Below are 12,731 nucleotides of genomic sequence, written 5' to 3' on the forward strand. Positions count from 1 at the left end.
ATCATCTCCAAGCAAAAACCATCTCCAAGAGAAATTTGCACCATAAAAGATCACATCTTGGCACAATAGAGACAAGAAGACTAATGTGTGCTCCCAAAGAGAAGAGAGTGTGATGAGTGAGTGATGATGATAAAATGAAATAAGGCCTCATCTATTTATATGAGGTCTAACATGCCTTATTTCCATAATTTTATAAGCAAATCCCCAAAACTAGTTTGCTTAAACATTCAACAAGTCTAAGGTGACAAGCCGACCTCATTATAGTTAAAAAAAATAACATAAAGGCCAAAGATAGGTCACGCGTGGAAGAAATAATCCCCTCCACCATGACATCATCCTCCATAAATGCTCAAGGTGCCATAAGCAAGTGACAAAATGGACCCTAAGTGCTCCTCACTCTAAGAAAGGCTCAAAGTGCATGGATATGCCTCCATAAAGTGCCTACAAAACCATGATGTTATCATATAATTATGCCCAACGTCATCCTTCTAGGGGCAAAAGGAGTAACATAGCACCATCACACTGAAGCGTTAGGGTCCAAAGATGACATGCAAGCTCTCCCATGTCATTTTAGGGATAAAACCATCATTCAGGCTCTAGTATAAGCAACATCCATCAAACAGTGTCAAGGTCAGCCTGGGGGCATCTTGGCTCCATCTGGGAACATCATCAATAAGCCCAAGGCCCAACCTCATGTTGATTTTTTGTATCATTGGGAGGTATTCCTGTGTGCCAAAGAGGTCTCCAAGTCGGCCAAAGAAAATTAAAATTAAAATTTTATTTTTGGAATGCAAGTCGGCCTAGGAAATCAAGTGGGCCCACCCAAGTGAAGGGGTGTGTCCCTTGTCTTATTTTAGCCCATTCGATGAGTATAAATACATCGTGTGACATTTCATTTTTATCATCAAGCAAGCTTCTTCTTCATTTTTGAGGTCTCTTGGACAACCACACGTGTGGAGAAAAGGAGGAAAAATTGATTACTTTTTGATTGAGGGGTTTGTGCAGGGTTTTTGGGGTTATTCTAGAGGTGAATTTGGGCATCATTTTGCAAAGGTAATTCCCAGCAGAACGCAGAACTGACTAGTGGAGGAGCACGCATTTCTTGAGGGGTCTCGAGGCAAGTTGGAGGGAGCCCAAACTCTTTCTGGGTTTTCTGGGTTTGTTGAGAGGAGGCTCCAGTTAATTTGCCATAATTTTTTGAGCACTTTAAAGGGACCAAACACCTGTTCACCTACGACTAGTAGTAGTAGTTTGCCAGTAGAAGCGTGCAGTTTTGGAGGAGTCTTTCCAGCACTTAGAGCCAACCATTCAGCCTGGGTTTTTGCCATAACTTGCAATAGCAAGCCCAGGTTCCTCTTCTCTTATTTATGTACTCATATTTCAGAAGTTAATATAATGGCTCAATTATTTGGTCTCTATCTGGTGTCTATTTGTGTATGGTTGAGAAACACAAAATTTTTATTTGCTGTAGCTAGTTTTGCATGTGTTTTGCTGCATTATTTCTTGTTGGGAACATCACACTTGCACCTCCCAAAACACTTCTTGTTTGCTCTGGGGCAATATGATGTCATCATACATCATCGGTATGCCATGTGTCGCTCAATGAATGGTGCCATGTGTCACTTGAATCTGGCCCACTTGGTCACCCAAAGACGTTGAATCAACATGGCATGTGTCCACCTGGACTGTCACATCCTCTGTTGACATTAAGTTGATGTTAGCATGCCATGTCATCTTCCACCTGCAGTCCATGTCACCTCGGTTAGCCAATAAGGTTGCGCCATGTGTCTCTGTGCCATGTCATCAGTGTAGAAGAAAGGGGTCCCAAGGACTTTGTTTTGCGGCTAATTCCTTTGTTATTCGAAAATAGTCGAGGCACTATTTTCTTTGTTAAATTTCAAATTCATGAATAATTCCATCTTCTCGATCTCCTATTCCGTAGCTCAACCATCATATGAAATAAAACTTAACATATCCTCCAGTTAGAGCTCCATGGCGAGACATGAATATCGACAACAACCGCCACAAACAAAGCCTGTCACCTGGCTCTGTCACCCTGTCGCGGGCCTTCCAACAAACATACCATGATTTAACCCACCTGGGGCACGACGTAAATATAAATACCAACTGCTAGGAAAATTCCCATTCGTGGTTTATTTTAACTATGAGACCACAGGGAAAGAAGAAGGGCGGAGGACGAACAACGAGGTCGAATAGTGAAGGTTGCAGATAGTTGCAGTCGGTGAACCTTATGGGGGGGCCACAGAGGAGGGAGCTCCACTCCCTCCTATAAGGAGGCTGTAGCCAATAGAGGCAAGAAACCTCTAGAAAATGTTAGAGGAACTGGGGAGGAAGGGAAAAGAAGCACGGAAGAGGAGACAGGAGAAGCCATAAATAAGGAACAGAATGGCACAAAATACAAGGAGGCAAAAGACAAAAAACAGGGAACTAAAGACAAAAAACAAAAGGGACCTTGCAGACCCAAAGCAGAGATAACTCCCAGGGTCATTTTAAATGATCCGGCTCTGCAGGCGCACAGGGATCACATGCGGACGTATGCCATCATCTGTAAGTTCATGGGAGTATGGCCCATTGAAAAAGCTTTACAGACGTGGATTAAATACCACTGGAAACCTAAAGGGAGCATAGAACTACATCTTGGGTCCAAAGGATTCTTTACGGTGGTGTTCACGAATATTGAAGACAAGGACAAAGTATTTGAAGGAGGGCCTTACTTCTATGCTGCAGCGGGACTCTACATGAGGCCATGGATGATGAATTTTGTTTCAGAAAAGGAAACTTTCACTTCAGTACCGATCTGGGTAAGGCTCTATTCTTTACCTCTTGATTACTGGCAAAATAATCGTTAGGCGCCATAGGCAATAAATTAGGTTGCTATGTTAAAGCCTCGGAAGCCACTAGAAGGGGAAAATATACTTCCTTTGCCAGAATATGTGTGGAAATGGATCTATCAGGAGCTCTACCGGATGAGGTGATCTTGGAAGTTTTTGATGAAGAATGGGTGCAAACAATAGACTATGAGCACATTCCATTCAGATGTCGAAAATGTCATGAACATGGACACCTTTTTAGAGACTGTCCGCTTAGTAAAGAAGTAAACAAGAGCAAAACTAGTACAATGAAGGAAACAGACAGCTTCCAGAAAGTGGTCAATCGAGGTAAAGGAGGTAAAAGAGGACCGAAACAACATCAAGACGAAGGAAAATAGTTCAGTCAGAACAAATTCCAAGTGCTTGAGGAAGAGGAAGAGATTACAAAAGGAGATCAAGCAATGGAAGGAAGTACTGTGGAAAAGGAGAAGGAAGAAAACCGGGAACAAACACAAAATATTGATTATCAGAAAGAAGCTATAATGAGTGATGCAGAACTGGAGATGGATCAAGAAATGACCCAGAATGAGATGGACCTGGAGGACCATGAACTACAGGAAATTCTTGACAAAGAAAACCTAGATCTAGAAGGGTTCTTGATACAGGGAACCACGGGAGGAGTGGATTCGTTACCTCAAGAAGAGCTCAACAGAATACAACAGTTGTTTTTATGGAAAACGCAGGCTAAGGCGCTGGAAAGAGGAAAAACCATCGATAAGCAGGACAACAGAGGTGTGAAAACGATGAAAACTACTCTGGGACTAGCCACTAGAAACCCAGGCAAGAAAAGAGGTAGAAAAAAGCAGAATGAACTCTTGATGGAGTGTGGAAAGCTGATGATTGATTCAGGTAAGATGAAAGATCTAGCCAGCTACTCCTTTACAAATCTTTAATAATGAAGTTTACATCTTGGAATATTAGAGGTCTAGGGAGTAAGAGAAAGCAGAGAATGCTTAGTAATAGAATGAAACAAGAAACGCCAGATATAATTTTCATCCAAGAAACGAAATGTTCCATTCAAAAATTAAGACAAATTCATAGCAAATGGCTCAGCAGATTTGAGTTTTTTGAAGTCAAAGCAGAGAATACAGCGGGGGGCATACTCACTCTATGGAACCCCCAAAAAATAGGCATTTTGGATGTTGAGGCTTCCAGGAATTATTTATCGGTTGTTATTCAACCGGTAGGAGAAAGGAACACCTTTCTAGTCACAAACGTTTATGGGCCTCAAAGAATAGATGACAAACTCAGGTTTCTAGAGTGCCTGGTGGATCTCAAGGACAGATATGCAGATATACCTTGGATCATGGGAGGGGACTTCAACATGATCAAATCTCTTTCAGAGAAAAAAGGAGGAACAAGAGCTCTAAGTAAAGACTCTCTAGCATTCCAAACCTTTTCAAACAGTATGAATCTTGTAGACACTAATTGGAATTCTGGCCTCTTTACTTGGAATAACAAAAGAGGGGGAGATTCCATGTTGCCTCAAAGTTAGATAGATTCCTCATCTCTGAGAATCTTATGCTGACAGATAACGAGGTAACAGCGCGAGTTCTTCCCTTTGGAGGCTCAGACCACTGGCCGATTCAATTGGAGATTAAGGGTATTGGTACTCCCAGGAACAAACCTTTCAGATTTGAAAATATCTGGCTGTCACACCCAGACTTCATCAACAACATTGAAAAATGGTGGTCAGAAGATTTGCAGATTCAGGGGACAAGAATGTACCTACTTCATAAAAGACTAAAGCACATCAAGCTCTAGCTTAAAGAATGGAACAAGAAGGATTTTGGCAATATTTTTGAGGAGAAAAAAGTTGTTGAAAACAAAATGCAGGTTCTCAACCAAGCTCTGATCACAGAAGGCTTTGATAAAGCCATAAGTGATCAAGTGGATAAACATCATCAAGAATGGGAGAATCTATGTAAACAAGAGGAAATATTTTGGAGACAAAAGTCTAGAGTTCAATGGCTCAAAGAAGGAGAGCGTAACACTAAGTTTTTTCATAGAGCCACCATGGCCAATAGAAATCACAACAGAATCTCTTCGATCAAGAATCAGGAGGGAGAGCTTCATATCTCCCATGAAGCTATTGACGCTGTGTTAGTCCACCACTTTCAAGGTATAACTTGGGAGAACAATTCATCAGGGAGGTAACTAGTAATATACCGAAACTGGTGTCCAGAGAGGATAATTTCAACCTTAATAGACCAGTAACGGAAGAGGAGCTTAGTGAAGTCCTCAAAGAAATGCAGAATGGCAAAGCACCAGGCCCAGATGGTTTTAATGTGGACTTTTTCAAAGCTTGCTGGAATATTGTTAAACAAGATATTTTGAATGTTGTGGAGGACTCCAGGTTAAACAAAACCATTCTGAAAGTGCTCAATACATCCTTCATCGCCCTGATCCCCAAACAGGACATTGCTCATACTCCGAATAAATATAGACCCATTGCCCTATGCAATGTGGTCTATAAGATTATATCCAAGGTTGTGGCTAACAGACTCAAACCTTTACTTCCGGTTCTTGTTTCAGGGGAACAATCAGGTTATGTGGAAGGCAGACAAATTCTTGACAACATCATTCAAGCTCAAGAGGTGGTTCACTCACTAACTAGCAAGAGGCAGGCAGGCATGATCATGCAATTGGATATAGCCAAAGCTTATGACAAGGTAAACTGGGCCTATATCAAGAAAATGCTTATTGCTTTTGGATTTGATCATAATTGGGTCAGATGGGTAATGGCACTGGTGACCTCCTCCAGTTTTTCTATATTAGTTAATGGCTCTCCCTCAGAGATTTTCAGTCCTTCAAGAGGCCTCAGACAGGGAGACCCGCTCTCCCTTTCTTTTTATCATCATGATGGAAGGACTGGGTTGGGCTATAAAGCAGGCAAAAGTAACAAGAAAGATTAAAGGTCTGCAACTAACTGAAAATGGTCAGGCCCTGACTCACCAACAATTTGTAGATGATACCATGTTACAGGGAATCCCCACAGTCAAAGAAGCTTCAACCTACAAAAAAATTCTGAATCTCTTTGCCTTGGCTTCAGGTATGGAAGTTAATCTCTCCAAATCAAAAATCTTTTTCTTCAATACCAATATTGCTATTCAGAAAAACATCTCCAGAATTCTAGGCTTTCAAAGGGATTCCCTTCCTTCAAAATATTTGGGAGTTCCTCTAACTGCTAAACCGATGCTCAAAAGTATTTGGGAACCCTTGATCAATAAGTTGCAGGATAAAGTCAGTAAATGGACCATCAGATCTTTAAATTTGGCTGGTAGGTTAGTTCTTACAAAAGCTGTTCTGCAAGCAATCCCTATTTTTATGCTATCAGCCCTCCCAGCTCCAAAAGGAGTCCTTCAGCAATTCAGAAATATTCAAAGAAACTTCCTTTGGGGCAAGGAGGAAACCAAAAAGAAATGGGCCTTAATGTCTTGGGAAAAAAATTGTAAGCCCAAGAACCATGGAGGGCTAGGCTTGGATGATCAGGAGATACTCAACAAAGTTTTAGGGGCCAAACTATGGTGGCGTTGGGTTCAGCATCCAGAGACTCAATGGGCAAATATCTGGAAAGAAAAATATGCTAGCTCCTGGCAAACTAGTGATCTCATAAGAATGTCAAGAAATATAAAGGGCTCATATATCTGGAACAAAGCCTGGGAGAATAGAAGACTAGTACAAGAAAATAGCTTCTGGGAAATCAGAGAAGGAGATCTGGCTCTTTTCTGGGAAGATAGGTGGCAACAAGAATCAATTCTTGAGTTTAGGCTTCTGTGATCCATATCAAGTTAGAGAAAGATTTCGGCGAAAATCACATGGAATCTCATTTGACAAATGAGATTCCATGTGATTTTCGTCGAAATCTTTCTCTAACAAGAATCAATTCTGTTAAAAGAAGACTTCCCTGATCTTAAGCAAGAGACAGATTCCCAAGGATTAATTAAGGTGAAGGACTTCTGGAATCATTCTCATCATACAGATAAGTGGAGAATCTGGAGAAACATTGATTGCAGAGATAACAATCTCTTGAAAACAAAAGCAGAGGAGCTCAGGAAAATAGTGGAACAAAGGAAGATCTTAGTTACAAGGGGGCAAGACCAACTAAGATGGGGCAATAACAAAGAGGGTACCTTTAATCTTAAGGAAGCAAAAGGCATTCTCCTTGAGCTGGATCCCCAGGTTCCGGACAAAATCTGGCAAAACCTTTGGAGGCACCAGGGGTGGATGAAAATCAAACTCTTCATGTGGTTGGTATACCACAAGAAAATCCTGACTTGGGACAACATCAGAAAGAGGGGTGTTCTGGGGCCTTCAAGATGCCAGCTCTGTGAGGCTCAAGAGGAAACAATGGAACATTTACTCAATAGCTGCATTTTTACTTCCTGGTTATGGGACATATTTGCTACAATCTTTCAGCAATCAGATAGAGATAGAGGGAGCATCATTAGTACCCTCAATAATTGGAGGAAAAATTTTTCGGATTATGAAATTCTCAGCTCAGCGTGGGCTCTTACACCAAGCTTCATTATTTGGAACGTTTGGAAGGAGAGGAACAAAAGAATATTTAAGGATGAAAAGAATCCCCCACACCGCCTGTTTGAGATAATCCTGAAACAGCTCAAGGAGACAGTGGGAACCACAGTTCGTAACTACCCTAAAAATCCTCCCTCAGATGTAGATTTAAAAATTCTCAGGCAGCTGGGGATGCAGGGGCTCACTCCTTTAGGCCTAGACAGGAAGGTTATATCTATGGATACGGAGAAGGATTTCTGGCATCCTCCCCCGGAAGGCTATTTAAAATATAACATTGATGGGGCTTCAAAAGGGAACCCAGGAACAGCTGGGTATGGAGGTGTCCTCAGAAATGCAGAGGGAAGTATAATATTCATCTTCCATTGCCACCTAGGTACTGCCACCAACAACATGGCTGAACTAATGGCTATGGAGCAATGCCTGGATTTTCTGAGTCAAGATAACTGTTTCAATGTTATGATAGAGGCGGATTCTGAGTTAATCATCAACTCAGTGCAAAAAATAAATAATGGAACAGCGCCGGAGAAAGTCTCTAAACATTGGAAATTAATTCGGGTTTTCCAGAGAATTCAGAGCCATCTTCATAGCCTTCGCACTGTCAGTTTCCACCATGTTCGCAGAAAGGCAAATAAGCTGGTGGATCTTCTTGCCAACCAGGGGGTCAGCTGTACAGATGATAAGGTTTCGATGAAGTGGCAGGAGTTGCGTCTGAGCAGACTGAGAGCTCTATGTTGCGAGCAAGCGGAAGAAGATAGGGAAGTGTTTAGACACAAAGCCATGGAGGCTAGCTCGATTTGATTTATCCTCTGAATGAGTCACCATTATCTGGTAAACTGTTCTTTGGCAGGGAGAAGACCACGTCTGGTCGCTCAAAATCCCGGAGTTAGCAAGATGAAGATCTCTGTTCATCGGGGGGAGAGAAACGAATATCACAGGTCTTTGTCCAGTGGAAAGCCTCTTATCTTTACAGGGTTCCAGGTCCAGGCAAAGAAGTTTAAAAGGCGAGGGAAGAACCCTGTTTTTTCCGGCAGCCGGAATTTTCCGAATTTGGGGTCTCAACACGTAAAACTGCCTCTTAGGTGGTTTTTGGCTGATCGCACTGCTTTCAAGTGGGAAACGGTTTTGGCGATTTCGCAACGATTCCATTCAGCCTCCAACACATGGCAGGGAGATGGATTCATAAACCGCCCTTCATCACACTAATGTTGGACTATCTTGTCCGGTGCGATATCAATCCCATCCATTGGATTTAGTCGAAGGGGATCAATGGTTGAGTTTGATCATGCAGCTTGGTGGGACAGGACCGTTAAACTCCGGTCTTTTTGGCTGTGCGATATCCTCCTCAGCCGTTGATCTGTGGGCAGGATCGGACGACTAAGATGGTACGGGCTTTTTAGGGAGTTATGGAGCGGGAAAGTTCGCGGGTTTTCCTAGGGCCGGGTGTATTTTTGTTTGTTTTCCTTGAGTTTGGGCTTTTCTTTGTCAGGCTATGAGGTTTTTCCCTCGGTGCCTTGGGCTCATTTTATTTTTGATTCCTTGACGTCGGGTGGATGTTTGTAAAAATTGTACACTATTTTTTCGGCTTAATGAAATAGAAGGATCCACACTTGCTTTCGCAAAAAAAAAACTATGAGACCACAGGACCACGGGGCTGCAAACATAATACTCCAATAGGAAAAGGCCAAGGCGTGAATGGAAAGTTGTCCAACAGGTGACGGGAATAGATCCCGTCTCTTGTGTGTGTTAATCTCAGGATATCCATCCATGGAACTTAGCTTCTCCATGGCTCTCGAGGCACATGATGTGGCCTCTGGTGGAACCATAAGGCCCGAAACCCTGCCAGAACTTCAAACTTCAATAACTTTTGATTCGTGAGGATTTTTTCTAGATGCCATATACCATTGGAAACGTCTTTCTGAGATCTATCAATTTGTGTACTTTGTAGGAGCATATGAGTTGATCTTCTATAGTAAAAAATGCTCCAAATATTATGCTCCATGCTTGACCTTGACCATCCTTAACATCAATGACAACATTGTTTGACTCCTTTGACATTAATGTCAACACTTTCTAACAATGTCCCCCTTTCGGATTGATGGCACCATTAAAACATTGCTACCAATTAAGGAAGTTTCATTGATGGCAACATGGCAACACTGTTAACAATACTTTGTTGATTTGTTCCTTCTCCGCCTTTGTTCCTAAGAAGCACCTCTTCTTCTATGTTTACTTATTTAATGTTTGCTTATTCTCCCCCTTTTCTTATGAAAAGTTGCATTTATTCAGCTATCAAGACAAAAATATAATTATGCAATGTTTTCTCATTTCTCCCCCTTTGACATCAATAGAAAATATACCCCCCCTACAACTAATCTCCCCCTGTGATTAATGTGTTCCTGCGGACCTAACAGGTCCTTATGTTGATTGTTGTACTGGTCAGGACAGTTGCCTTCCATCCCTATGGAGAAGATCTAGTTAAGAGAGGAGAGAGAAATTACTCCCAATCTCTACCTTCGATACTCAAATGGTTCTCGTGCTAGGGGTTTGGTGAATATATGAACAACCTGCTCATTTGTGGGAACATATTCCAATTTCACAACCTGATTTGCAACCTATTCTCTAAGAAAGTGATACTTGATAGGAATATGCTTTGTCTTTGAGTGAAGAATAGGATTATTGGACATCTTGATGAACTTGTAGATAATGGGAATAAGATCTTCATATATTAACTTCATATCCTATAAACTCTGCATCATCCACAAAATCTGAGTGCAACTAGAGGCTGCTACGATGTATTCTGCCTTAGCAATAGAGAATGATTTATGTCTGCTTCTTGCTCAACCATGCGACAAGGCATGCTCCAAGAATGAAAGCACCTCCACTTGTGCTTTTCTTGTCATCTACATTTCCTACCCAATCTGCATCTGTATATGTTGTTAATAAGAAACTTTTACCTATGGGATACCATAATCCATAACCCATTATGGCTCTCAAATATATGGGAATCCTCTTTACTGCTAGAAGAAGACTTTGTTTGGGGGCTGGTTGAAATCTTCCAACTACACCAATAACTTGCATAATATCCGATCTTGAAGTTGTTAAATATAAGAGGCTGCCAATAAGTGACCTATACAATGTCTGATCTACCTCAGGTGACTCATCATCTTTGCTAAATTTGCATCCTTTGACCATTAGAGTACTGAATAGTGAGCATTCTTCCATACTGAACATTTTTAGTACTTCTTTTAGGTACTTGCTTTGAGAGATAAAAATTCCTTTGGCTAATTGCGCAATCTGTAAACCACGGAAGTATGAAAGTTCTCCAAACATGGACACTTCACATTCAAACTTCATATTGGGTGCAAAATGTTGACTAAGTTCATCTGCATCACTATAAAAATAATATCGTCGAATAAACAACCAAAAGTTTTTCTTTTTTTCCGATTTCATGTATAAGTTGTTGTTCGTTGCACCTCTTTTAAATCCACACTGTAGCACATATTTATCTAGTCTTTAATACCATGCCCTTGGCGCTTGTTTAAGACCATACAAGGCCTTTTTCAACCTACATACATAATCAGAATTATCTGATAATTGAAAACCTTCAGGTTGCTTAATGTAAATTCTTCTTGTAGTTCACTATTCAAGAAGGTTGGTTTTACATACATATGAAATATCTTGAACTTTTATGACTGGAAAATGCTAAAAACATTATAATAGCTTCCAATATTGCTACAGGAGCAAAGCTTTCACCAAAATCCATGTAATGTCCCTTTCTAACTTATTTTGGAACAGGATTAATTTCTACATTTTGGGGCCGATTTTTGAGGTGATGGGGTCCATTCGATTTTATTAGGAGGCTAGACTTAGTAGAAGTTATTTCGATGTGGTTAATTTGTGCGTGGGGACCACCCACACTAGGAGAATACGCATTCCCTAGTTTGATTTGCGTGGAGGGGAAATCGATGGTTAAGTGAGGGACCCACGATGGAGGGAAAAGTGCTCCACAAAATCTATATGAGAAAGGCAACTCTTCATTTCATCATTTGATCTTTTGACATATTGAACTCAATCTTAGTTGCTTGAGCTACTTAGCCGGGTTACTGTGCTGTTTAGCACATGAGTGTCTTCGAGTGGAGATCTCAACCCTTGCTTCAGTGGACTTCGAGTGCCAGCCATAGAAGGGAGTTCTTCTTCATCTCAGTTCGTAGAAACAGCAGGGGGATGAGTTACAACAACTGTAAGTTGAGTACCAACAGCAGGGGGATGAGTTACAACAGTTGTAAGTTGAGTACCAGTAGTAGGGGGAGTAACAACATCGCAGGGATTGCTTAGTCACAGCGTGAGGCACTTCAGGAAGTTGGGGAGGCCGCAACATCATTTCGTCATTTTTAGGAGTATAGAGGGTAGTTATAGACAAGAGGGCCATCCTACACGCAACTCTCCTTTCATCACACGTAGGACTGCCTCATCTCCTCCATGACTGTGCAGTCATTGCAGTGAGACTCTTTGGGGCAACACCATCCGGGGGAGTTTGGAGCTGGGGTGTTGGGAGATCATTTGTAGGGCCATTTAAGGAGATTGTTGGAGTTGGGAGAGCAGAGATTGACAGGATCAGTCATAGCAACATAATTCGAAATTGGAGGAGGGCCAAGCTGTGAAGGCTCAATTTTTGAAGGTTGGAACCAAGGGAAACCCTTTCTGGGTTTTTCTGGGTTTTGAGGAAGTATCACACTCTTAATTTTATAGAATTTTTTGGGTAGATTTTACGGTCAAACAGGGGTCCCAACTCAGCCAACAACTAGAGGAGCTAAGGGGAACTTGGGCCAAAATTCTGAGGTCAACATTTGGCCAATTCCTTGGTGGGTTATTTCGGGTTTCTTGCATAGAGGCTGAGATTAAGTTTCTAGAATTTTTTGAGCAACAGGGAAGGCTCTAACAACAGATCATTTCAGGCAGCAACACCTTTCTGGGCTGTAACAACGCAGCGCTTGGGCTAGATTACCAGCAGATTTGAGGAGGGTGTTCCATTGTTCATTTTGCCATGTGCACACATTCCAGCACCTTGGTTGTACACCTCTTTCCATTTAATAAAATGAGTAGACAACGCAGTTTGGTTGCCAATTTTGTGGTTTGATGGTCTGATTTAATTTCATGGTGTTGTTTTTATTGTTCACTTTGCATAGCCCTATTTTTCGTAGTTTGGAACATTACAGTGGCATCAGAGCATGATCTTGGCCCAGCTGTGGGAAATTAGCCAGAAGATCATGGAAGCTTTGTGTATGAGTGCACAGTGACGGGTGC

Source organism: Pinus tabuliformis, chromosome X (assembly GCF_031772625.1).
Source record: "Pinus tabuliformis cultivar Carrire ecotype Pingquan chromosome X, CPIR1, whole genome shotgun sequence".
NCBI lineage: Eukaryota > Viridiplantae > Streptophyta > Pinopsida > Pinales > Pinaceae > Pinus > Pinus tabuliformis.